This window comes from Pinus tabuliformis, chromosome 4_2 (genome assembly GCF_031772625.1).
Source record: "Pinus tabuliformis cultivar Carrire ecotype Pingquan chromosome 4_2, CPIR1, whole genome shotgun sequence".
NCBI lineage: Eukaryota > Viridiplantae > Streptophyta > Pinopsida > Pinales > Pinaceae > Pinus > Pinus tabuliformis.
The window spans coordinates 92,796,365-92,818,956 of NC_142304.1; the positions used below are offsets into that span (position 1 = coordinate 92,796,365).

The 22,592-nt window shown below is 44.7% G+C and overlaps 1 non-coding gene and 1 pseudogene across 1 annotated transcript; both read left to right on the plus strand.

Annotated features, from left to right (window-relative positions):
• Nucleotides 1-3,224: 3,224 nt before the first annotated feature.
• On the plus strand, nt 3,225-3,378 carry LOC149168470 (5.8S ribosomal RNA). Its single transcript, XR_016260036.1, has one exon. It is a non-coding gene; the product is annotated as a 5.8S ribosomal RNA (ribosomal RNA).
• A 247-nt stretch (nt 3,379-3,625) lies between these two features.
• On the plus strand, nt 3,626-6,853 carry LOC149168471 (25S ribosomal RNA; annotated as a pseudogene).
• Nucleotides 6,854-22,592: the final 15,739 nt, after the last annotated feature.

The window sequence follows — 22,592 nt, forward strand, 5'->3', positions numbered from 1 at the left end:
AGAGGGAAAATTGTCATTTTTCACAAACAAAATATCAGAGTCATCTTTTAAGCCCTTTTCTGACTCCTAAAACATGAAAAGATTGCCGAGCGTTTCTTTTACACTCGTTAAAACGTAATTAAAAGACGGTCCCCTTATAGCTCTTTTCTGACCGTAAAATCAGGAAAAGATAGTCGTGTTTTTGTCGTTTCAAACTCGATACGGAAATAAAACGACGTGTCCTTGATCGCTTTTTACTTTTTAGGTCAGTGGCACTAACTATGAAAGTACTCCTTGGTCGCAAGATCAAGCGGTTCCCCCAGGTATTATTTTATACTTTTTCGGGCTTGAGGGACACAAATTTACGAAAAAGTTCAACTTGGAGTTTCCTTAAGTTTTTCAGACTCTCTAAAATTGAAAAACGCCGAGTTTCTCCTATACTGGGCTCGTTAAACATTTCACAGTAAAGGACCTGTTCAATTACAAACAGGAACGAACCACTCCTTCCTAGGGTTCGAATCAAAACTGGGTTGGACTCATCCGAAGGATGAGCTTATAATCAAGCATATGTTATCCTCCTCAAGCTTGTTAAAAATAAAGAGGTACTTGCCAGAAATGGTGGGGGAAAAGAGAGAAGAATAAGCCTATTTGTTACCTTTTGTCTCAGAAGAAACTTTATTACCTCTCTTGGACACGACACTTTTCATTCACCTGGGTTGGGAAACCTTTTACCTCACAGTCAATCAAACCACTTTTGAAAGTCTTTAACTGGGTTCCGGGGATTAACTTTGAGTTATTTAACACCAAATCATCTGTCGTGTCGTTATGTGTCCAAGAGGTCTGCAAACAAAACTTTCATCTGCAAAATACTTGTCATCCATTTGACCATCCCTGAGTCAGTCCTTACAGCAATATTTCTTCAACTTGAACAATGATTTCGTGTTGCGGGCTTGCCCGCAACGGGTCTCTTTCTATCGACATCAGCACATTATCTAGAGAGATGACTTAGAAATCGTCAGTGCCTTGAAGTCTGCATGCATCAATGGTAGGTTTCTCGCCTTTGACGTCAGTTTACATCATTGACTTTCGATCGAAGGATTCCGTGAAATGTTCGACATCAACTCATTCATTCACATCTCATGGATTGTACTGGGTACTTTGAGAACCATTGACATTACTGGTGGTCTCTCTCACGCTTGTTAACAGTTCACATCATTGACTGGTAATCAAGTGGTTTCTACCATGTTCGACATCGACTCATTTATTCGCATGGTTAGAATCGTACCAATTCGAGAAGTAGGAATGAAGACCCTGGATCAAATCTTTACCATCCAGGCTGCGAGGAATTTTGTATTCATTATCTAAGTAGACTAATCATAAACAGATGGCTGCGTCCATACTGTGTCTACAAAAGTCTATGATTATGATGTACTGCAAAATCATTCCTGTATCAGAGTAGTTAGTCTGTTAGTTAAAGTTTTTATCTGAGTATGGGAATGCCTACCTCAATGATGATATAATCTTATCCATGTATTTTGTGTTGAAAATTGCAGGTTCCAACCAGGTTCTCCATGAGATAATCCTCGAAATGATAAAGCGCTTCACCCTTCCTAGATAATACAAAACCTTAATCTATTCCAGGCTTCGCACTTTAGGGGGCAATCTGTTACACTAAAAAATGTCACCATGGCTATTTACAGTCGGTATGGCTCTATCAACAGTCATACTACCCTCTTAAGCAAGTCTTATGCCTCTGCTATTCATGTCAAACTCCAAGAAAGAGAGAAAGTCTTTAAAAAATATGTTTATCTCTGGGTACACAGGTTCTCTCAAGCCTTGCCTGCGGGTACGCACCTTTTGTTCACAAGGTCTGCGTCCAAGGACGCTCTGTATCTAAAGGGGCAGGTGCGTCCCTCTGAAAAGGTTAAAATGCGCAAGTTTTATCTTCAAAAACTTACTTGTGGTCATTTCTAGAGCATTCTAGAAGGTTGTTTGATGTGTATTGAGCGCCTCCAGATGGTTCATGCACTCCTATCAAAGAGGAACTTATCCCATCAATAAGGAAGTGATCCCATCCAAAGAGGGGACTATCCCATTGATGGTGGACCTGATTAACTTCCTCTTGAGCACTATAAAAAGAGGCATTGAGCCAGAAGGAAGAAGGTTGAAAGCTATAGATTTCTAAGGGTAAATGCTGCAGGAATTAGGACTCCCATTTAGAAGCTTGTGAGGAGAGATTGTCATCTTTACTTGTTATATTTGGAAGTGGGTGAGCTTTGTCAAAGTAGAGGAAGACTCTTGTGGACCCTGGAAGGAGCTTGCACAACACCAAGGCTCAGGTTGTAATGGTTCCTTTTGATTACCTTTAATGCAAATTGGTCCATTCTTCTCAATAACTTGTTGTTAATGGGTTATTTCATGTACTCCTTGGTCTACGTGTTGAATATGCTTTGTTTTATGTTATAATCAGGTGCTATTTAATTGTTTGACTGTTGGTGATTACAGGTTTTGGAGAAAGGGAGGAGCTCATCCGGATCAACAAAGCTTGGACTTCTAAAACAGCGTTTGGACAAAGGTAAGAACGAAACACTTGATTTCTCATATCATAATGTATGTTTAGAGAATGATAGCTCCAGTTTGTTTTGTTTGTCATTAGAATGTCTTAGACTTCTAGGAAGGTCAGCTGTGTCCGCACCCTTGACTGATTCCGTGTGACAATTGGTGTTTGGGAAGGACAAAACACAATGCGAGCTCCCGGGGCGGCCACCCTAGTCCTTCTCGATCATCGTCCCCTTCAATTTCCCCTTTTTGGTGAAGGCACGAGGCTTGGGAGGCTTGTGCTTTGTTTGAGCCTCCCCTTATGAGCCAGTAGCCACGTTTGATCTCTCTTTCTTTCACCTTGTTTTCTTCCCTTCTTCATTTTGGTCCATAGCTTTACGGAGAAAAGGGGGAATTTTTGTGGACTGGTGTTTGGGAAGGATTAAAATTAGTGTGAGCTCCTGAGGTGGCCACCCTAGTCCTTCTCGATTGTTGTTCCATGCATTTCCCCCCTTTTTGTGAGGGCGTGGGGCTCAAGGAGATTGTTTTCTATTTGAGCCTCCTCTTGTGAGGGGGCTAGACACCTTTGTTTCTCTTTCTTTCATGTTTTTTTTTTCCTTTCCTCCTTTTGGCCCTTAGCTTTGTATTTGTTGTGGGGGGTGCCCCTATTCAGTGTTGTGGCAGATTTTTTGGTAATACGCGGAAACGACTCTCGACAACGGATATCTCAAATCTTGTTATGATGAAGAATGTAGCGAAATGTGATACTTAGTGTGAACTATAGAATCTCGTGAATCATCGAGTTTTTGAACGTAATTTGCACCCAAGGCCTCAGTCAAGGGCACATCTATCTAGGCATCGCATCCCATTCAAATGTGATCCCTGCAATATGTTAGGGAGTAGCGAAGCTGGTCGTCCATGCCCAATGTGGTGTGGTTGGCTAAAATACCTGAAGCAATGTTTCGTGGCATATGTCGTCGAGTGGTGATCTTGTCCCCTTGGATGGGCAGTTGACCTTAGCTGATGCGGGCTTTGTGTGGCATCGCTTAAACTTTCTTTGCTCTCTCTTGTCCTCCCATCGAGTAGGGCGAATTTAGCTCCAACTTTGTGACCTCAGCTTAGGTGAGAAAACTTGTTGAGTTTAATCATATAATTAAGCGGAGAAAAAGAAACTTACAAGGATTCTCCTAGTAGCGGTGAGTGAATGGGGAAGAGCCCAACATGAAAATTGGGTGACAGTGTCACTCGAATTGTAGTCTATAGAAGCGTCCTCAGCGGCAGACTTGGGCCAACTCCCTTGGAAGGAGGTGCCTGAGAGGGTGACAGGCCCGTTGGGTCGGGACCCTACTGCATCACGAGGCATTGTCGATGAGTTGAGTTGTTTGGGAATGCAGCCCTAATTGGGTGGTAAACTCCATCCAAGGATAAATACAAGCGAGAGACCGATAACGAACAAACACCATGAGGGAAACATGAAAAGGAATTTGAAAAGAGAGTTAAAGAGTGCTTGAAATTGCCGGGAGGGAAGTGGATAGAGGTTGTCGATGAGTCTCGGTTGGATGTGGAATGGATCAGGCTAGTCTGCCGCTCGACTTGAGGTGCAAACCAACATGGGCTGCTGCATCGTCACAAGCATGGGTGGATTACTACTTGTCAGTTTGCCACTGCAGTGGTTGAGGAACGAAGTGTGTTCCCTTGTGGCGGGCTGTGTGTACCTGTGCACTCATGGTGTTGGTTGGCGGGCTTTCCATTCGACCCGCCTTGAAACAAAAACGAAGTAGTCTAACATGTGTGCGAGTCGACAGGTTTGAAAACCTACAAGGCACAAGGAAGCTGATGAGCGAGATCCCCTCTCTATGGGGGTGCATTTTCGACCAACCTTGAGCTTATGCGAAGGGTTCCAGTGTGAGCACACCTGTTGGGACCCAAAAGATGGTGAACTATGCTTGAGCAGGGCAAAGCTAGAGGAAACTCTGGTGGAGGCTCGTAGAGATACTCATGTGCAAATCATTTGTCTAACTTGGGTATAGGTGCAAAATACTAATCAAACCATCTAGTAGTTGGTTTCCTCCAAAGTTTCACTCAGGATAGCTGGAGCTCACGAGCGACTTTTATGGGGTAAATAAAATGATTAGAGGCGTCGAGGGCATAATGCCATTAACCTATTCTCAAACATTAAATAGGTAAGAGGGTGCAGCTGCTCCATTGAGCTGTGTCGTGAAATCTAGAGCTCCGAGTGGGACATTTTTGGAAAGCAGAATTGGTGATGCGAGATGAACTGAAAGTCCAGTTACGGTGTTGAATTGCGTGCTAACCTAGATCCCACAAAGGGTGTTGATTTATTAAGATAGCTGGACGGTGGTCATGGAAGTCAAAATCTGCTAAGGAGTGTGTAACAACTCACCTGCCAAATCAACTAGCCCCGAAAATGGATGGTGCTGAAGCGCGCAACCTATACTCGATTGTAAGAGAAATTTCCTAGCTCCGATGACTAGGAGGACACAGGGGTCATTGAGAAACTTCCGACATGAGCTTGGGTGGATCGGCCCTTGGTGCAGATCTTGGTGGTAGTAGAAAATATTCAAATGAGAACTTTGAAGACTGAAGTGGGGAAAGTTTCCATGTGAATAGCACTTGGACATGGGTTAGTCAATCCTAAGATATGGGGAAGCCTTGTATCAAGGGTGCACTTTGCATGAGCATCAAAAGGGAATCAGGTTAATATTCCTGAACCGGGACATGGTGGCAGGCAACAACCTAAGGAAATCTAGAGACGTTGTTGGGGGCCCTGGGAAGAGCTATCTTTTCTTTTTAACAACTTGCCCACCTTGGAATCTGTTCACCCAGAGATAGGGTCCAACAATTGGAAGAGCACCACACATCTTGTGGTGTTCAGTGTGCCCTCAGTGGCCCTTGAAAATCTAGAGGACCGAGTACCGTTCATGCTAGGTCGTACTCATAACTGCATCAGGTCTCCAAGGTGAACAACCTCTGGTCAATAGAATAATGTAGGTAAGGGAAGTCGGCAAAAAGGATCCGTAACTTCGAGAAAAGGATTGGATCTAAGGGCTGGGCCTAGGGGTCTGCACCCTCAACTCATGGGATGTCAATAGTCTACCATAGCTGCCCTCATGGCGAGGGCGGGAAGTCGCATGCCGATTGGGCTACGGGCGTAGAATTCTCCCTACTAGGGGCTTTTCCCTAGGCGTCAAACATTCAACTTAGAACTGGTATAGACAAGGGGAATCCAACTGTTTAATTAAAACAAAGCATTGCGATGGTCCCTACAGATGCTGACGCAATGTGAACAGGCTTGGCAGAATCAATGGGGAAAGAAGACCCTGTTGAGCTTCACTCTAGTCTGACTTTGTGAAATGACTTGAGAGGTGTAGAATAAGTGGGAGTCATTTTCGGTGCAAGTGAAATACCACTACTTTTAACATTATTTTACTTATTCCGTGGGGCAAAGACGGGGTACTGCCCCTGTTTTTTGCCTTAAGGCGTGTTTCGGTGGGTCAATCTGAGTGGAAAAGACATTGTCAGGTGGGGAGTTTGGCTGGGGCAGCATATCTGTTAAAAGATAACACATGTGTCCTAAGATGAGCTCAATGAGAATAGAAATCTCATGTGGAACAAAAGGGTAAAAGCTCATTTGATTTTGATTTTCAGTACGAATACAAAGCGTCAAAGCATGGCCTATCGATCCTTTATATTTTCATAATTTGAAGCTAGAGGTGTTAGAAAAGTTACCACAAGGATAACTGGCTTGTGGCAGCCAAGCGTTCATAGAGACATTGCTTTTTGATCCTTTGATGTCTGCTCTTCCTATCATTATGAAGTAGAATTCACCAAGTGTTGGATTGTTCATCCGCCAATAGGGAACGTGAACAGGGCTTAGACCATCATGAGACAGGTTAGTTTTACCCTACTGATGAACCACACTGCAATAGTAATTCAACTTAGTACAAGAGGAACCGTTGATTCACACAATTGGTCATCGTGCTTGGTTGAAATGCTAGTGGCGTGAAGCTACCATGTGTCGGATTATGACTAAACACCTCTAAGTTAGAATCCATGCTAGAAGTGGTGCATGTCCCTCTTCGACTATATCTCGACCCGCAGTAGGGGCGTTGCTTTGTTGCCCCCGGGGACCCATGTCATTTTTAAGCTGTGACCATGAAGCATCTCGGTTGGGGCAGCTTTGAAGTTCAATTCCAAATGGTCATTGAGAAGAATCCTTTGTAGACAACTTAAATACACGAGGGGTATTGTAAGTGGCAGAGTGGCCTTGCTACCACAATCCATTGAGATTTAGCCCTTGGTCACCTTGATTTAGAGCTTCACCCTTGTCACAAACAAATCTAGACAACCCTCCCGCCCTCGCGCCTTTGCCTCTTCCTCTAGATGGCAATTTTTTATTGCTTGGGGGAAAGAAATTTGGGGTTTCCATGCCGCGAAGGAAAAGGCACCAAATCCTAGGAAAATTGGGGTTTCCATGTCATGCTCCAGTGCCCAAAATTTTGGGGTTTCCATGTTGTGACGAAAAAGGCACCCAAGCATGGGAAAAATTGGGGTTTCCATGATGTGCCTCGGTGCCCAAGCATGGGAAAAATTGGGGTTTCCATGTCATGCCCCAGTGCCCAAAATTTGGGGTTTCCACCCAGCGCCTAAAATTTGGGGCTTCCGCCTGGCGCAAAAAAATTTAGGGTTTCCATGTCGCGCCCAAAATTTTGGGTTTCCACCAGCGCCTAAAATTTGGGGCTTTCGCCCGACACAAAAAAATTTGGGGTTTCCATGTTGTGCCCAAAATTTGGGGTTTCCAACCGGCACCTAAAATTTGGGGCTTTCGGTCGACGCAAAAAATTTGGGGTTTCCATGTCACATCGAAAATTTGGGGTTTCCAAGTCACACCTTAGTGCCCAAACCTAGGGAAACTTGGGGTTTGCATGTCGCACCACGACTGAAATGGACGGAACCGAAACCTGCGAAAACTTGGTGTTTCCATGTCGCACCTTGGCGCCCAAACCTAGGAAACTTGGGGTTCCCATGTCGCGCCACGACCGAAACCGGCAATCCCCAAGCATGGGGAAACTTGGGTTTTCCATGTCGTGCCCTGGCGCCTGAGCCTGGGAAACCTAGGGTTTCCATGTCATGCCATGGCCGAAACCAGTGGCACCCAAGTCTAAGGAAACTTGGGGTTTCCATGTCCCACCCTTAATGGAACCGTGGGTTTCCACATTTTACGACACAATGGAAATGTGAGGTTTTCAACAATGCCCCAAAGCGTGGAACTTGGGGTTTCCATGTCAATGCAAAATAGCTCGCAAGTTTGGGGAACTTGGGGTGTTTTGAAACTGATACCCAAGTCTAGGGAACTAGCGGTTTCCATGCCGCAGCGCGGTCAGAACCACCGACAGAAACCACCCAAGTCTGGGAAACTTAGGGTTTCCATGTTGCAATACACCCTGAATCGCCTGAGAGTCTATGGAACTTCAGATTTCCATGTCGTGATGCGACAAAAAGCCGCCAAATTCTGGGGAACTCGGGGTGTCCATTTCGGGGCATGATGGAAACTGCTACCCAAGTCAGTGGACACACGGGGTTTCCATTTCATATCAAAACAAAAATTGCTACCCAATTTTGGGAAATTTTGGGTTCCCATGTTGCTCACGTCACAGCTAAAACTGCCACCCAATTCTAGGGAGCTTCGGGTTTCCATGTCATTGTACGATAGGGAACAGCTGCACAAGTTTGGGGAGCTTCAGGTTTCCATGTCATCGTGCGACATGGAATGACCACCCAAGTCTACTGAACATGGGGTTTTCCATTCCGTGGCATGATAGAAACAACCCAATTATGGGAAACTCGGGGTCTTCCATGTCCTGCACGATAGAAACCACGACCTCATTGCAGGGAACTTGGGTTTCCATGCTGCAGAGTGACAGAGAACCGCCCAAGCCCGTGAAACTTGGGAGGTTCTGTTTTGTGGAATGAGGGAAACTACCTAACTCCGGGAACCTCTGGGGTCTCCATCTCCCGCCCGGGTGAAAACTGCGGCCCCGGTGCAAGGAACTTGGGTTTCCATGTTGCAACACGACCGGAATCACCCAAGTTTACGGAACTCATGGTTTCCATGTTGTGGAACGATGAAGAACCACCCAAGTCTTGCAAACTCGGGGTTTCCATTTCGTGGTGGGGTGGAAACCACTTGCCTGGTCTATCTCTAGAACTTGGGGTTTCCATGCCTTGTTGCGACAAGAGTCGTCCAAGTGTGGGGAAAGTGGGGTTTCCTTACCCCACTGTGACGACAGCTGCCCAAGTGCGCGAAATATATGATTTCCATGTCCCATCATGCTGGAAACCTCTACCACATACTGGGGGGGCACCTGGGGTGTCAAGTATTCGAGTCAAAATCACCCGAGAGAGTCGAAAGACTAAACCCATAGTACGAGTGCTCGCGTTTGGTTATATGCGAAGACTTTGCATGGCATTCGCTGATGTGCGATGGTGATGGGCGCACTCATAGTGGGCATATCGTGTTGGGCAAGGTTCACACCGCTTGATACGTGCATGATGGGTGAGTCACGACGGAAGACACATGGGAAACCCTTGTTGGGTGCTCGGATGAAAGAGGTTACCATGTGTGGACGAGTTAGGACACGGGTAGGTGTGTGATGTACATCGATGGTTGTAATTGGCTAAGTGTTGGAGTCGACCCATGGGTGCGACGATGCACACGAAGGGACACAGTGGTTCGTTGGAATGGGGTGTGTCGAGGTTATGTGGTAGGTCGGCCGGGCATGCATGTTGATGGAGCCGACACTTTTTATTCCCAAGAGACATGAACCTTGGGCGAAAGGATGCATATAAGTAAGGAGGATGGCGTTCGATGAAGGGAAATTGAACTCCGACTTCCACATCGCAGAACAAGTGTGAAGGAAGGAGTTGGGTAAAAACAAAAGGAAGAGAAGGATGCAAGTAAGAGGGCCGCACTAGTGGGCAGATTACACTAGGCAGGTTAGACTTGGTAGTGCAGAAAGGTAGAGTGTGGTGGGTTACCGACTGGGCAAGTAGGCCACACTATGTGCGGGCCATGTGCCCTCATTGTGGACCGCACCGATAGGCAGAGTTTGGGCACCGCGGAACAGAAAGTCGGGCGAACAGGTTCACAGTTCAGGTGTGGAGTTGTGTCATGCAGGTCGCGGGTAGTGCAGCATGACCACACGACATGACGGGTTGAAATAATAATTGAAGAAGATAAATTGATGGTAAGTTATTTTCACTGCAATTTTAATAACACTTATTGGAAAATTGACTGAGTGTTGAAGTAGGCGCAAATCGTGCACTCAAGTATTGGTAAAAGGAAAATCTATGGTTGTGCTGCACTCGCTTATGTGTGGTTGAAATACTACCACTAGGATAGGAGTGTGACATGGGGTCTCCCAATCCCTCCTCAACAAAACTTTCCAAATTGCCGGGAACCCGGGGATTCCATGTCCAGCTTTGTCAAAAGCCTCCCAAGTGCGGGAAATTTGGGGTTTCCATGTCTCGTCACAATGGAAATCACCCTAGGTGCAGTAAACTTGGTGTACATCGAGTCTACAACCTCACATCAAGAAAAAGGCTTGGTTGGTCAAGAGAATGAAGGTTTCTTCATTGGTAAAGGATCTCACTAAGGATCAAAGGTTGGAGTCTCTTCTAGAGTTAGTCCACCAAGGACTATCAAAAGTTGAAAGAAGGAGACAGTGCTCGGGAATGAAGTACTAAAGAAACAAAGTGCAGAGAGGAGGAAGGACTTGACTTGTGCTTGGAGGATATTCTTATCAACGGTCTAGGGCTTCGCAGTGACCAATAAGAAGCTTCAATAAGAGAAATTTATGAAAGGGTTTTCCTCTCTGAGAGAGAGAGGTATTTCCCTAGCAGAGAGCCAACCTCTTATGTTCTTGTTCTTATGTTTTTGGCACAATTTTGATGAAGTAAACACACATGCATTAATAATAAGAGAAGAAAATTAAGATAACAAGATAAATTGTAAAATAGCTTCGCAAATTTTTATCAAGTCTAGAAGAATCCCGCTATACCCCATTACCCCAGATTCTTCAACGCGGTATTAGAGCTAAGGTGACATATCAAGGAAAGGGAATCTCAAGAACATCCACAAGGTTGAAGCATCAAGCCAAGAAGTCTCAATCAAATCAAGGACAAGAAGGTCTACCATCTATCATTCATCATGGAAGACTACAAAGCAAGAAGAAACTCCTTGTATAAAGGCACCTACAAGAAGAACAAACAAAAGAGGGGCCTACATCAAGCTACACCATCTTGAAAAATGAAAGGCACTACGAGTCAAGTCATAAAGCTAGTCCATTTGAAGAAAGCAACTTGAAGAACATGAAGATCTAAGGAAGGCAAGCCATCAAGTCTTCAAGAACAAAGAAAGCTCACTACATCTCAAACTCTATCAAGTAAGTATATGTCCCCTTCTGAGTATACCTTAATGTCTTTTTGCAAGGAAAGTAACAAATTGGTTGGGACCAATACATGTCCAAAGACCAATGATTTTGATGCTAAGAATATGGACTCTACAAAAGGGATTGTCCTAAACTTAAGAAGGACCACAACAACAAGAGAAAAGGGGAAGGAGCTCATGTAACTCAAGAAGTGAAAGAATATGACAAGAAGAAAAAGAAGGAAGATCCTCCTATGACTAAGTCAACCTCTTTTCTTAAAGTCTTGTTTCAAAGTTTTGAGTAGTATAGGAGCATATAGAAATAGAAAAAATTGCATGGTTAAAGATATCTTCTAGAATATAGGAGCATGGTGTAGATATAGCTCAATATATTCACATAGAAGGATCATACCTATTATAGGGTCTCATCCAGAATGAAAAAATGATTGATCATGATCAAAATTCTTAGAAGGCCTCCATCATCAAAGGAAGAAACATTTGCATGGTAAGGGTCTTCAAGATCTTCTGATAGAATCTTCAAAATAAGGTTCACACATAAGGGGGTAGATGTCTCATTGGGAGTCCCATTTATGGGATTCAAGAAAGGATGATATACAGGCAAGAGCAGATGAATCAAGAAAAGCTACAACAATCGAGGATAACTATCAAATAAAGCCGAGATGGTAAAAGCATAATCAAGATGAGGTATGTATGCATCAAAGTTTAAGTCATGTCATCACATATATTGGGTCATGGGAAAAGTTCTATAATCATGATAAAAAATAAAAGGATCTCTTTCGCCAACAACATGCTCAGAGGAATGTACTACAAAGGCCTTGGAAATAGTAAGGTGTAGATCACTGATTCAACTCTACAAATATGTCATGATGAAGAGGCCATCCAACAAAGGTACCATTCAATGTTGAAGCAATATCATAATGAAGTCATGAAGGGCCACTAAATCAAAGTATGGGAACAAGCAAGTACAACTAAGCATCCATGTGATAGGTATTATTAAGGATAGACAAGATGACAAAGGAGTAGCTAGATGACAAAAAGGACCTGATATATATCAAAAAGGCCACTTTCCGTGAAGGGAGAAATGACACGACAAACCAGGAGGGAAAGTGATCGATGGCTGGTACCCTGCCAAGAAGAAGTTCAAACAAAGACTTCATGACATTGAAGGCAAGAAGGAGATCAAGCACCTAAAGGACCCACGAAGAAGATGTTGTTGATGAATGGACAAGTCCCTAGCTAAGAGGGAGTTCTAACAAGTTCCAAACTACAAAGGAGGTTGGGCAAGTTCCTTATCAGAGGAAACTTGGGCATGTCTTCCTCAATCAAGGGGAAGAGATAGACACAACATTCTTATCTTCACTTGACAAGAAATAATGAGAGGATTGGGTAATCATCTAGCATCTGATGCTCTTTGAGGATGTGTAGGGAATCCAAGACAAGAGTAGGCAATAGGAGAGATATTCTTTGAGGGCTGGGAACCCAAGACAAGAATTTTCCTAGAAGGTCATACTCAGGGAACACCTGGGTGGGTATGTACCTTGAGAGACAATGAATAAGGTGTTTATAAGCCATTGGCCTCACCAACATTGTGCTCTGATCTTATGAGAGATAAAGTTGTTAGTCAAGGCCTTGCTATGAACAATGTTGGCTAATATGATGCTATAATAGGTGGGTTTCCAATTCAGTTTCTCTTATGTGAATTATTCAAGATTGAAAAAAAGCCAAACACATTGTAATGATTTATGAATACCTCCCTAGTTAGGAGGGGCTGTTGAAGAAAGTGTAACTAGGTTCGGTCTTCATAAATGTACTTTTGATATTTGTATTTATATATATATTATGTTTATCATTGAGTTTCTTGCTCATTGAAGTAGGCCTAGCACATGTTAAGTGTTATAGGTGATTCGAAGATTCAAAAGAAAATGTTGAAGACCTTAAGGGCATGTTATACTAGGTATATTAATGTATTAGAGTCAAAGATATTCCTACCCTTGTGCCTTCGTTTACGTCGTGCACCCATTCAAACCCCAAATTTCGTTTGGGTAGGCCAAGTCATGCCATGCTGTACCATGTGTGGGTGCTTGGGCACACGTGGCTGTGCTGAAAATGCTAAGTCGTGACCGCCTGTGTGTCTTCTACACGTTTGTGTGGCCCATTTTCCCAATGCTCCCTCATGCCTTTGTTTGGGTCGTGCACCCATAGAAACCCCAAATTTCGTTCGGGCGGGTCAGGTCGGCTCACCCAGGGTGGGTCGGGTCATGTCGTGCCATGTGTGGGTGCCTGGGCACATGTGGTTGTGCCAAAAATTCTAAGTAATCACTGCCCATGTGTCTTCTGCATGATCGTGTGACCCATTTTCCCAATGCTCCCTCATGCCTTTTTTCGGGTCGTGCACCCATGGAAACCCCAAATTTCGTTCGGGTCGTGCACACATGGAAACCCCAAATTTCATTTGGGCGGGTCGGGTGGTATCATGTGTGGGTGCCTGTGCAAACGTGTTTGGGCGGGTCAGGTCAGGTCATGCCTTGATGTGTGTGGGTGCTCAAGAACATGTGGCCGTGCAAAAAATGCTAAGACATGACCACCCGTGTGCCTTCTACACGTTCGTATGAATCGTTTTCCCGATGCTCCCTCGTGCCTTCGTTCAAGTCGTGCACCCATGAAAACCTCAAATTCCATTCAGGCGGGTCGGGTCGTGCCATGCGTGGGTGCTCGGGCACACGTGAGAGTGCCAAAAATGTTAAGTTGTGACCCCCCATGTTCCTTCTACACATTCACGTGGCCCGTTGTCCTGACGCTACCTTCTGCCTTCATTTGGGTCGTGCACCCATGGAAACCCCAAATTTTGTTTAGGTCAGGTCATGTCATGTATTGTGTGGGTGCCCATGCAAACGCGTTCAGGGGATCGAGTCAGCTCACCCAAGCGCAGTCAGGTTGTGCTGTGCCATGTGTGGGTGCCCGGCCATACGTGTCCATGCCAAAAATGTTAATTTGTGACCACTTGAGTGTCTTCTACACGTTCGTGCAGCCCATTTTCCTGACGTTCACTTGTGCCTTTGTTTAGGTCGTGCACCCATGGAATCCCTAAATTTTGTTCAGGTCGTGCACCCATGGAAACCCCAAATTTCATTCGAGCGGGTTGGGACGTGTCATGTGTGGGTGCCTATGAAAACGCGTTGGGGTGGGTTGGGTTGGGTTGGGTCATGTCGTGTCATGTGAGGGCGCCTAGGCATACGTGGCTGTATAAAAAATTCTAAGTTGTGACTGGGGGTGGGCTTTGTGCACATTCGTGTGGCCCGTTTGATTGACTCTCCCTTGTGCCTTCATTTTGGTCGTGTGTTGGAGCTCATGTAAACTCGTTCGGGCGAGTCATTTTCCGTGTAAACTTGTTTGGGTAGGTCGTTTTCCTATGTAAACTCGTTCGGGCAGGTCGTTTACCTGTGTAAACTCGTTTAGGCAGGTCATTTTCCGTGTAAACTCGTATGGGTAGGTCGCTTGAGGGCGCCCGTGTAAACTCGTTTGGTGAGTCATTTCCCATGTAAAAATGTTCAGGCAGTTCGTTTGAGGGCACCCGTGTAAACTCATTCGAGAGGGTCATTTTCCATGTAAAATCATTAGCCGGGTCGTTTGAGGGTCGTTTGCCATGTAAACTCATTCGGGCGGGTCATTTGCCATGTAAACTCATTCGGTGGGTCATTTGAGAGCACCCGTGTAAACTCATTTGAGAAGGTCGTTTTCCATGTAAACTCATTCGGGCGGGTCATTTGAGGGTGGTTGTGTAAACTCGTTCGGGCGGGTCATTTGAGGGTTCAAGTGTAAACTCGTTCGCGTGGGTCGTTTGAGGGCGGCCACGTAAACTCATTCGGGCGGGTCGTTTGAGGGAACAAGTGTAAACTCGTTCGGGTGAGTCATTTGAGGGCGGCCATGTAAACTCATTTAGGCGGGTTGTTTGAGGGTGGTCATGTAAACTCATTCAGGTGAGTCGTTTGCCATGTAAACTCATTCACACGGGTCATTTGCCATGTAAAATTGTTCAGGAGGGTCATTTGAGGATGCCTGCATAAACTCATTCGGTCATGTCATTCACTGTGAGAGTGCACCTGGGTACACGAGCCCGTATCAAAAATGCTAAGTTGCGACTCAGGGTGGGCTTTGTACAAGTTCATGCAGCTCATTTTCCCGGCTCTCCATTGTGCCTTCGTTTCGGTAGTGTGGGTGCCCATGTAAACTCATTCGGGTGGGTCGTTTGAGGGCGTCCATGTAAAATCTTTCAGGTGGGTTGTTAGAGGGTGTCCGTGTAAACGCGTTTGGGCGGTCGTTCGAGAGTGTTCGTGTAAACTCGTTTGGACGGGTCGTTTGAGGGCGTCTCTGTAAAATTGTTCGGGCAGGTCGTTTGGGCGGGTTGTTTGAGGGTGTCCGTGTCAACTCATTCGAGCAGCTTGTTCGGATGGCTCATTTGAGGGCATCTGTGTAAACTCATTTGGGCGGGTCGTTTGAGGGCATCCGTGTAAACTCGTTCAAGAGGGTCATTTGGCCAATAGGGCGACGACGTCCATGTAAGCTCGTTCAGGTAGGTCAGGCGGGTCAGGTGAGGGAATTCATGTAAACTCATTTGGGTGGGTCGTTCAGTGTGAGGGCATGCTAGGGCACATGAGCCCGTATCAAAAATGCTAATTTGTGACTCGGGGTGGGCTTTGTGCACGTTCACACAGCTCCTTTGTGTGGCTCTCCCTTGTGCCTTCATTTTGGTCATGTGGGCGCCCATGTAAACTCATTCGGGCAGGTCATTTGAGGGTGTCTGTGTCAAATCATTTGGGTGGGTCATTCTGGTAGGTCATTTGAAGGTGTCTATGTAAACTAGTTTGGGCGGGTTGTTCAGGTGGGTTGTTTGAGGGCATCCATGTAAACTCATTTGGGTGGGTCGGGTGAGGGCGTTCATATAAACTTGTTCGGGCAAGTTGGGTGAGGTTGTCTATGAAAACTCGTTCAATTGGGTCATTCAGTGTGAGGGAGTGCTTGGGCACATGAGCCGTATAAAAAATGCTAAATTGTGACCTGGGGTGGGCTTTGTGCATGTTCGTGCGGTTCGTTTGCCCAGCTCTCCCTTGTCCCTTCGTTTCAGTCGTGTGGGCACCCATGTAAACTCATTCCGGCGGGTTTTTTGAGGGCATCCATGTCAACTCGTTCAAGCGGGTTGTTCGGGTGGGTCTTTTGAGGCATCTGTGTAAACTCGTTCGGACAGGTCGTTTGAGGGCATCCGTGTAAACTCGTTCAGGCTGGTCATTCGGCAGGGTCGTTTGAGGGCATCCATGTAAACTCATTAGGGTGGGTCGTTTCGTTCGAGCGAGGGCATTCATGAAAACTTGTTCAGGCGGGTCGGGTGAGGGCGTCCATGTAAAATCGTTGGGGTGGGCCAGGTGAGGGTGTTCGTGTAAACTCGTTCAGTCCGGTCATTTAGTGTGAGGGCGTGCCCGGGCACACAAGCCCGTATCAAAAATGCTAAGTTGTGACCCGGGGTGAGCTTTGTGCATGTTCGTGCAGCTCGTTTACCTAGCTCTCCCTTGTCCCTGCATTTCAGTCGTGTGGGCACCCATGTAAACTCGTTCGGGAGGGTCGTTTGAGGGTGTCCGTGTCAACTCGTTTGGGCAGGTCATTTGAGGGTGTCTGTGTAAACTCGTTAGGGCGGGTCAAGCGAGGGTGTCTGTGTAAACTTGTTTAGTCGGGTTGTTCAGTGTGAGGGCACACTCGGGCACATGATCTCGTATAAAAAATACTAAGTTGTGACCCGGGGTGGGCTTTATGCACGTTTGTGCAGCTCGTTTGCCTGGCTCTCCCTTATACCTTGTTGGAAAAATCATTGCACCTCTATAGAATCCATAATTTCCACCCTGGGGATCCTAGTCACTTGTTTGTAACATTTACCAACACCTTTGGGTTTTGGTGTAATAGAAAACCTCCACATGGTATCAGAGCTTGGACCCAGGTTTGATTCCACTGAGTTGTGTTTAAGGGGAGGTGTTGGAAAAATCACTGTACCTCTATAGAATTTGTAATTTCCACCCTTGGGATCCTAGTCACTGGTTTGTAACGTTTACCAACACCTACAGGTTTTGATGTAATGGAAAACCTCCACATACCTTCATTTCGATCATGTGGGTGCCCATGTAAACTCGTTCGGGCGAGTTGTTTGAGGGCATCCATGTCAACTCATTTGGGCATGTCGTTTGAGGGTGTCTGTGTAAACTCGTTTGGGCGTGTCACACCCCTACACTAGTGGTACTCTTCCAACCTCACTATAGTGAGTTGCAGCAGTACCATTTGTTTTCTTTTCACCAATACTTATGATTGTAGACTACACCTAACATTCCATACTTAGTTTATTTTTCATTACCAAGTATTATATTTTTCCTTTATACAGATGAAAACCCATACATATTCATCATCAATATTAATTAACGCATATACAATTACACAACAGTATAAAGGGAGGGGAAACTCCATGCAATATGAGTCTGCTCGATATCAATATATATAATTTTCCACTTTTACAAAGTATAAGCTAAATCTTGGGAAACTCCAAATTTACACTTGGCCAAATTTCCATTTTTTTGCAAACTCAGTTGCCCAACTCGTCGGTGCCTCCACACAATCGCCACATGACTAACCAACCCTTCGTTCACCTCATCACACAGTCGTGTCTTTTGCCCAACTTGGGCATGCCTCGTCGTAACGAAGTCGCCACACACGGGCGCCCTATGCACAAGTCACACCTCCATTCACAACACCAACACTTCATCGTTTCCACCATCTCATCATGCACGACGTGCCCTACCTGGGTCCCCCATCTGCACCATCCTTCATTTTGGCATGCACGATGCACCCTCACCTGGATGCCTATCTGCACGTCTACCCACGCCTTTGCACGACTCACCAAAGTCGCCTTTGCACGACTCACCTGAGTCACCTTCATACGACTCACCCGAGTCCACCCAAATGCCTTCACCCGAACTTGTTCACCCAAATGACTTCACCCGAGTCGCCACACAACTTCACCCGGGTTGCCTAATGACTTCACCTGAACTAGCTCAAACGACTTCACCCGGGTCGCCCGATGACTTCACCCGAGTCTTCCTGAACGACCTCACCCGATTTTTCTACCCGAATGACCTCGCCCAAGTTTTGCCTGAACGAACTTGCCCAAGTTCTGCCTGAACGACCTCACCCGAGGTTTTTGCATGAGTTTCCTACACGAGTTTCTCACCCGAATTTTCTGCATGGGTTTCTTACCTGACTTTTATGCATGAGTTTCTCACCCGAGTTTTCTACACAAGTTTCTCACCTGACATTTCTGCACGAGTTTCTCACTTGACTTTTCTACACGAGTTTCTCACCTGAGTTTTCTGCACAAGTTTCTCACCCAGATTTTCTGCATGAGTTTCTCACCCAGTTCTACCCATCATGCGGGCTCATCCGCACACCGCAGAACTCCTTTGATCGAACTTGTGTTGATCGAATGATGATTTTCCTCCACAAACTGTTTGCCAATATATATGGGTGGGTGGTGGGTTGTTTCACCTGGCTGACCTATGCCCAACGCCCAAGCCGACTCGTTCACAATGTGTTGTCTCACTATGGAGGAGGGTTAGCCCACCCAACTCGTGGGACCACCCCCTCAACTCACCCAACACCTTATAAACTCATCCTTGGCTCGTTCACTTTGCATTTTTCACATGATCCTTGCACACACTTCGCATGGTGAAGGTGACCCGGACCACAGGTCCTTACATCCTCCCCCACCTAAAGTCATTTTCGTCCTCGACAATATCTCATCCCAGCAACCATCCATCACCAAGATATCCATACCAAGGCATATACTCTAGCGGTATGTCATACATTGAAAAGTCTCCTCAATCCATGATCATATACCACCTCGCTGCAATCTCCACATATTGCTCCCATCGTGGAAGGCTGGCCCCTCCATCTCAAGCTACATGCTTCCTACAACATATCGTGTTGACCTCATCATGTATCGTAATCGTGTGAACTACTACCATGATACTCCAACATAATGCTAACACATCTTTGCACACTGGATCCCATCATGACTTCAACTAGTTGGGTGATCAGTCCATCTGTCACGCTCAAATCATGAGAATGCACATCCTCATGCCACCATTAGTCATTTCTCAGAACATCATGTCACATAATCAACTCGATCAAGACTCCATCTTCATATAAGTGTAAGCCATGCTCAGGTCCATGAAGTAACCCTCATCTTATCTGCAACATGTTGTCCATGATTTTTGGTACCAATGTGCTACATGAAATCAGCCACATCTATCCCAACATCATCATCCATATGTGTATCTCCTCAATATGAAGATATCATTTCATTAAACCCCGACTCTTGATGTGCCACATCCAGGTCCATGAAGCAACCTTCATCATCTCTGTTATGTGCCATCACTCAAGTCTATCATAGAAACAAGTATATACCTGTCTCATTTATCCATGTGCTGCCAATCGTCATAAATCAATCAGCTCCCATGTGTCAAAAGTGGTTAAGTCTTGGCTCAACCCATGACCAAGTGTTGCCACCAAGGCATCATCGTCATTGTAACTCCATCACTCCAAAGTGTCTCACATCGATACTCCACATCAAGTCACTCTTCCAAGCCACACCCATACATGTACTCAAAAGTATGCACCTCATTCTACATGAAAGTCTTTGACCTCAGCTCCTCAATGCATCAGATCCTCCAAGTCCACCATATATGAAGCCCCCAAAAGTCACAACCTCATGTTATCATGAGCTCCATGAGTCATCTCCCACCAACACTTAGCAAGCATACAAGTCTTGGCCCAAAGGTCTCTGCAAGATGCCTCAGCTTTCCATGTAGTAGGAATGCTCCATAGTCTACTCACAACTCCATCCAAGTCCATGGCCTTGTTGTACAAGAGTGCATAACCTCTCCATCGGCTAATAAACAAAACATCTCCATGTCACATCAACAAATCTACTTGAACAACATCTCTGCCTTGGCACTCCTCATTAGATGCCCATAAGTGACACCTCTATAAGTGCTCCTGCATAATGTCCCTGCATAATACTGCCATGCTCCATGTCTCCAACCTAATGTCCATGACTAAGTTGCCCATGTAGTCCAACTAAGTATACCCATCACAACAATTAGTCATCCCCATCCAAGCCTGCAATCTTTGGTCTAGTGAACTCGGTCACCCAACCATATCATCATCACATCTTGATTCACTCCATCATAGCTCCCCCACTAAAGGTTCCACCAAGACTCCCTCTCTTGGTCTCGGCCATGAGAAGTCCACCCAAGTATCACCATACTCAAGTGTGTGCCCTCCTCCAATCTATCCATGAGTCATGCTGGGCACCTAGCCAATTTCTCCATGTGGCTAAAGCATGATCCATTCCTCCAAAATGACCATCATGTCCCTCCCTTGTCACAAGCCTTTTGTACCTTCTACCATAAGGTCACAAAAAACCCCAACAAGTCCTTCAATAGTTAACAATCCTTACTTCTCCATGCAAGGTCTCATCATAGTCATCCATGGTAGGATGCTCCCCTGCATCGACAAACTGATTTTTCCCTTCCCTGCATATAGTTCATCTCCCAAAATCTCAAATGAAACACAAGTATCAACAATAATTATATCAACATCATTGTCGAGCCGTAAAAAGGGTATTTTTCACCTCTAATTACCTCAAATTAACTTGTCAATCCAAGAACGATTTGTTATTTCAAAGAGTGTACTTAGTTTGAGGCTGTCATTTGCTAGAGTAATGCTAGTAGTATAGTGCTCAGAATACAAGAGTAAACAGATGCTTAAAATAAGATCTACTTACAACAAAGCACTTTAAAGCCTAAATCATGCATTCGGAAAACTAAGCGGTTTATCAGTCAAGGGTCCAGTAACAGTAACTCATCCCTCTGCAAACTGATGTAATTAAAGATAATCAAGGAACAGATCATTATTCTGGGAACTAGACAACAAATGTCAACGCCCACTACAGTTTGAGATCATTCTGCACACCAAAGCAATGAGAACACAAATAACAGGAAATGGAACAACAAGTAGGAAATGGAACAGCAACTAAGAAATGGAACAATAACTAGAAAATGTAACAACAACTGATTCTTATAAACAACAACAGTTTAATCTACAGGAATAAGTGCAGCAATTGTATCCTATAGAAATCAGATAGCAATCTTTACTCTAGGAATAAATCGGACAGCACACGGAAATACAACAGCAACTGATTAGTAATGAAGTATAGAACAACACTTGGAACCAAATGTAAATGCACAATAAACTAAGATAAATAACAAACATGGCACATCTTAGTATTGAGAAAAACAATAATCTGATTTCGGTACTACAAATATCAATCTTAGTTATAAAGAATAACGATTGTAATTCATAATGTAACAACAATATCAGTTGAATCAGCAATTACAATTAAATGTAATCTACAGATGAATATAGTAATACCAATTTATGACTGTTACAACATGGGTACTCTATAATTGAACAACAATAGCATTCTGTAAAGACCGGCAATGTTATATTAATTATTAAAGGAACAACAATGCGTTCGAGAGTCAGAATGAACAATCCAACATTCTTGTCACAGAGAATGATATTACTCAGTCGAACATGAATCAAATATATCAGAGTCGTGATGTAAAATAAGAAAACACATCAGATTACCAAACAAAGTTGATAATGAAAACCACGCACGAACTAAAGATAATGATACATGAGCAAGTGTTCCACCAGGGCCAGGCCCTTAGCCTCCACGGACACACCGCTTGAAATTACTCTAGGATCAAAGACAGAACATCAACCAGATTTATATTAACGCATTAAAACAGAGTTACAATGAATCACTTCTCAATGAGAATCGATGACCAAAGTTTCAAATACAGAGAAAAGTTACATAGAAAAAGTAATAGCAGATTGTCACCCAGGCTAGCAGTGTTGCCCCTTTTTATAACAGCTAAAGCGGAGATATCAAGGATGCAAAAATAGGTAAGGTAGCGATCCCTCAGGATCAAAGGATCCTAAGGGATTCGCTGAACTGTTAATTCCCAGTTATCCGTTTGTTTTCTTGCGCCGAGTCGATATCTCCTTTTCCTTTCCTTGGCTAATATGTTTTAATTTAGATCGCCTTGTTTGCATATGGTTCCCCGCTAAAGGGACAACAGTTAACTTGGCCCTGTATTTTTCTTTGGAATGGAAATCTTTCATTTTTCCCTTTTCCTTCATAAGAAATAGCAATTATTAGTGTTTTCGTGTTGTGTATAAATCCTACAGTTTTTTTCATGATTTCTTATTATCTATCTAGTTCATGATGCAAAGAGGTTACGAGTTCTAAAGGAAAGATGACAAAATAATCAATAAAAACATACCTTCTTCAGTGCCCCACACACCCCCCTGCGTACCCTTTTTCATGCCCTCATGAAAACATTGTAGTTGACATTTAAGGCAGTGAGAGAGTAGGCTGGAGATGGGATCTCATGTGGTGGTCTACAGCCATGATGCCTAACTAGGTGTTCAAAAATATCGCATG